Here is a 6,000-nt window from a genome sequence, read left to right as displayed (position 1 = left end):
CTCATGTTTCATTCCCCCTTCTGATTACCCCCCCTTTCTTTATCCCTTTCTTCCCCTACTGATCATCCTAGTTCTTATGTTCCATAGATGAGAGAAATCATATGATATTTGTCTTTCTCTGCTTGACTTATTTCACTTAGCATTATCTCCTCCAGTGCCGTCCATGTTGCAGCAAATGTTGAGAATTCGTTCTTTCTGATAGCTGAGTAATATTCCATTGTATAAATGGACCACACTTCTTAATCCAGTCATCTGTTGAAGGGCATCTCGGCTCCTTCCACGATTTAGCTATTGTGGACATTGCTGCTATGAACATGGGGGTGCATATGGCCCTTCTCTTCACTACGTCTGTATCTTTGGGGTAAACACCCAGTAGTGCAATGGCTGGATCATAGGGTAGCTCAATTTTTAACTTTTTAAGGGACCTCCACGCTGTTTTCCAAAGTGGCTGTACCAACTTGCATTCCCACCAACAATGTAGGAGGGATCCCCTTTCTCCACATCCTCTCCAACAATTGTTTCTTGCCTTGTTAGCAAAAGCATTTCTAAGGGGGAAAGTTTAGTACTATCGATGCATACATTAAAAGAAAAAGACCTCAATTAAATAACCTAACTTTACATCTCAGGAACTAGAAAAAAAAGAAAAACCTACCCCAAAGTTAGCAGAAGGAAGAAAATAATAAAGATTAGGACAGAAATAAATGGGATGGACAATAGGAAAACAGTAGAAAAAATTAACAAAAGTAGGAGTTGATTCTTCGAAGAGAGAAACAAAATTGACAAAACTCTGGCTAGAGTCACCAAGAAAAAAAGAGAGAGGACTCAAATAATGAAATTATAAGTAAAATTATAAATGAAAGAGGAGATATTACAACTAATATCAGAGAAATATAGAGGATCACAAGAGACTACTATGAATAACTAGGCCAACAATTGGATAACCTAGAAGAGATGGATAAATTCCTAGAAACAAAAAACCTACCAAGACTAAATCAGGGAGAAATAGAAAATACAGAAAAGGGACCGATGGGTAAGGGTACTGAATCAATAATCAAAAACCTTCCAACACAGAAAAGTGTAGGACCAGATGGCTTCACTGGTGAATTGTACCAGACACTTAGAGAAGAATTCTCAGACTTTTCTGAAAAATTGAAGAGTAGGGAACACTCCCTAACTCATTTCATTAAGGCTGGCATTAACCTGAGACATTAACCTGAGATAAAGACACTATAAGAAAACTACGGGCCACTATATCTGATGAATATATATATGCAAAATTCTCTCTTTAAAAAGTTTTTATTTAAATTTCAGTTACTTAACATACAGTGTAATATTAGTATCAGATGGACAAGTTAGTGATTCAATGCTTACATGTACAATACCCGGTGCTCTTCACAACAGGTGCAAAATTCTTAACAAAATACTAGCAAACTGAATTCGACAGCACATTAAAAGGATCATATGCCATGATCAAGTGGGACTCATCCATGGGATGCAAGGATGATTCAACATATGCAACCAATAAATGTTACACCTTACATTAGTAGAATGAGAGATAAAAGTCTTATGATTATTTCAATAGGTACAGAAAAAGCACTTGACAACATTCAACATCCTTTACTGATTAAAACAAACCCCTCAACAAACTGGGTTGAATGAACATACCTTAATGTAATCAAGGCCATCTGTGACGAGTATGACATATCATACTCAATGGTGAAAGGTCGAAGGTTTTTCCTCTAAGATCAGGAACAAGACCATCCTACTGAACATTGTTAGAGTAGGTAACCAAGAGGACATGACTTCTAGTTGACTCTTAAGCTGGACCCACGCAATCAGAAGCTCCTCACCTCTACCCTGTTCTTGGTATATATGCTATACCTACCATTCCCATGTTAGGGATTGTCCAAGGACATCACCTCAAAAGAATAAGGTATGGTTGAGACCATCTAGACAATATATGTGACAGAACCCAGTTAAGGCCTCTACGTAAACTTTTAAGGTTCTGGTGGGTGAATGTGGAGATTTACTTATCTTGCAGCCACCCAAGAAAACCCTCATGAGTAAATTCCCTTGCTTATTAAGGCTGCCACCTACCAATCTGGAGTGGTCTGCCTCTTTCTTCGCTTTCTCCTTGCCCTCTGTGTATAGGAGCCGGTCTGTGAACCAACAGACATAGTACTAGAAGTCTTACTGCCAGAGCAATCAGACAAGAAAAGAAATACAGTCATCCAAATTAGAAAAGAAGTAAAATCGTCTTTGCGTATGATGTGATCTTACATGTAGAAAATCCTAAAGACTACCAAAAAAACTCTTGGAACTAATGAAAAAAAATCAGCAAAGTGCAGGATATAAAAAAAAAAAATACAAAAATCAGTTCCATTTGTATACACTAACAATAAACTCTCAGGAAAAGAAAAGAAAAAAAAATCCCAATTGAATAGCATCCAAAACTATAAAATACTTGGAATAAATGTAACCAAAGACGTTAAAGATCTTTACACTAAAAACTGTAAGACATTGATGAAAGGAATTGAAGAAGACACAAATAAATAGAAAGATATCTGTGTTCATGGACTGGAAGTGTTAATATTATTAAAATATCCATACTACCCAAAGCCACCTACAGATTTAATATAATCTCTATCAAGAGTCTAATGGCATTTTTCACAGAAATGTTAAAAAACAATCCTAAACTTCACATGGAACAACAAAAGACCCCAAATAATCAAAGCAATCCTGAGAAAGGACAAAGCTGAAGGTATTGTATTTCCTGATTTCAAACTATACTAGAAATCTATAGTAATCAAAACAGGCTGGTACTGATATAAAAACAGATACATAGACCAATGGAACAGAATAGAGACCCTGGAAATAAACTCATTCGTATATGGTCAATTAATTTACAACAAAGGAACCTAGAATATTCAATGGTAAAAAAAGAGAGTCTTCCCAACAAATGGTATTGGGAAAACAGAACAGCCATTTACAAAGGAATGAAACTGGACCCCTATCTTACACCACTGACAAAAATTAACTCCGAATGGATTAAAGACTTAAAAATATAAGACCCCAAATCATAAAACTTCTAGAAGAGAGCAAAGGGGAAAAACCCCTTGACACTGGTCTTGGCAACAATTTTTTGTATATTGCACCAAAAGCTCAGGCAATGAAAGCAAAAATAAACAAGCAGGGCTACATCAAACTAAAAAGCTTTTCTGCACAGCAAAAGAAATGATCAACAAAATGAAAAGGCAACCTATGGAATGGGAGAAAATATTTGCAAACCTATTTGATAAGGAATTAATATCTAAAATATACAAGGTACTCATACAACCCGGTAAAGCTTCCCCCAAAAAAACAAACTCGCAAAAAATCCAGTTAAAAAATGGACGAAGGACCTGAATAGATATTCTTCCAAAGAAGATGTACAAATGGCCACCAGGTGTATGAATAGGTGCTCAACATCACTAATCATCAGGGAAATGCAAATCAAAACCACACCTCACATTTGTGAGAATGGCTATTACCCAAAAGACAAAAGATAGCAAATGTTGGTGAGAATGTGGAGAAAAAAAAGAACTGCTATACACCGTTGGTGGGAATGTAAATTGGTGCAGCCCCTATGAAAGACACTACGGAGGTTCCTCAAAAAATTAAAAATAGAACTACCCTATGATTCAGCAAATGGGTCTCGGTACATATCCAAAGGAAATAAAATCACTATTTTGAAGAGGTATTTGCATCTTCCTGTTCACTGCAATATTGTTTACCATAATCAAGACATGGAAACAACCTAATGGTCATTGACAGACAAATGGATAAAGAAATGTCACACACACACACACACACACACACACACACACACAGGAATATTATTTAGCCATAAAAGAAGGAAATCCTGCTATTTGCAGCAACATGGATGAATCTTGAGGGTATTATGATCAATGAAATAAGTCAGATGGAGAATGCAAATGTTGAACAATCTCACTTACGTGTGGAATCGAAAATAACCAAATTCATAGAAGCAGAGTAGAGTAGTAGTTTTCAGGGGGGTTGGAATGTGTGAAGGTAGTTGAAGGATACATACTTCCAGTTATAAGGTGAGTAAGTTTGGGGGATGATTGCATCTGTAGTTACATTAACTATACTACAGAATGGTTACTATAGTTGATAATACCTTATTATATACTTTAAAGTTGCCAAGAATACAGATCTTAAAAGTTCTCAGCACACACACACACACACAACTATGTGAGGTGATGTATTTGTTAACTAACCTTACTGCGGTAATCATTTTGTAATGTATACATTTATCAAATAATCAGTGGTACACCTTAAGCCTACTCAATGTAATCTGTCACTTATATCTCAACAAGCTGGAAAAAAAGACAGTGAATTGAAAATTATGGAACATGCTGTTTATGGGGGGGGTGGGTATTGGATTATTGGTATAACCCAATGGATAGCAGTTTGGCAATACTCATAAAATCCTAAACATACCTTAGACCGAGTAATTCCCCCTCTACAAAGTTGAGCTATAGTTACACTCACATATTCGTGAAATGGTGTATGTTAAGTCCCTCTGTGCCAAGAGCTGGAGATATAATGATGAACAAGACAGACAGAAATCCCCATTCTCTCAGAGCTTGATTCCAAGCTCTAGGGAGAGAAAGGCAATAAAAATAAATGATAAGACAGGCCTGCCTACCTCACTTGCTGCTGCTCCACCATTTTGGTGCCAAGACCTGCAGAGTGGGGACCTGAGCTGAAGAGGGAACTAGAGTGGAGCCAAGCCAAGGGAGGTAGGCTGGAGTGGAGCTGCACATGGAGGGCCACCCAGGATACCTTCTTTGAGGTGTTAGTACCCACAGGCGAATGAACCCACTGGTTGCAGCCCAGTCTCACTTTCCAAATATACATCCAACCAGAAGAAGGATATATATACAACTCTGAATATTTATTGACTCCTAAATCAGCATGGCTTTTTAGAGAGGTCTCCCTTTTATCCCTGAGTTCTAATTATTTCCTCTTCTTGAAAAACATTACTGAAATATGGAGCAAGGAGTTAAATTCTCTCTTCCATAGACAATCTGTATTAATTGGTTGGAAGATACAACATCATTAAAATGGCAATACTGGGGGTGCCTGGGTGGCTCAGTCAGCTAAGCATCTGACTTAATTTCAGCTCAGGTTATGATCTCAGGGCTCTGAGATCGAGCCCTATGTCAGGTTCCTCCACACTCAGCAGGAAGTCTGCTGGAGATTCTGTCTCTCCCTCTCCCTCTGCCCTGCAACCCCCTGCTTGTGCTCTCTTGTGCTCTTTTTCTCCTCAAAAACAAGTAAGTAAATCTTAAAAAAAAAATAGTCATACTGCACAAATTTATCTACATGTTGGAGAAAATCTCTATAAAATTTCCAGCTGCCTTTTTTGCATAAATTGACAAGGTGATCCTAAAAGTCATTTAGAAATCTGTGGGATCCAGAACAGCCAAAACAACCTTGAAAAAGAACAAAGTTACAGGACTCACATTTCCTGACTTCAAAACTTCCTACAAAGGTAGAATAGTCAAGACTGTGTGGTATTGGCATAAGAATAGACATATAGATAAAAATGAAATAGAATTAAGAGTCCAAAAATAAACTCATATGCTAATGGTAAGTTTGTTTTTGATATGCATAACAAGACAACTCAATAGTAGCAGAAAAATCCTTTCAACAAATGGTGTTAGGACAGCTGACTATCTACATAAAGAAGAACAGAATTATATCCCTACCTCTAAACACATACAAAATTAACTCAAAATGAATTGAAGACCAAAATGTAAAAGCTAAAACTATAAAACTCTTAGAAGAAAACATCAGAGTAAATCTTCATGACTGTTGAGTAGGTAATGGTGATTTAGCTATGACACCAAAAGCCCTAGCAACAAAAGAAAAAATAAATTGGACTTAATCAAATTTAAAATTGCTTGCGCCTTAAAGACAGCCTTGAGAAAG

The sequence above is a fragment of the Ursus maritimus genome, unplaced genomic scaffold (genome assembly GCF_017311325.1).
Source record: "Ursus maritimus isolate PB19 unplaced genomic scaffold, ASM1731132v1 scaffold_20, whole genome shotgun sequence".
NCBI classification, from domain to species: Eukaryota; Metazoa; Chordata; class Mammalia; order Carnivora; family Ursidae; genus Ursus; species Ursus maritimus.
Note: the sequence above shows the minus strand (reverse complement) of the source record.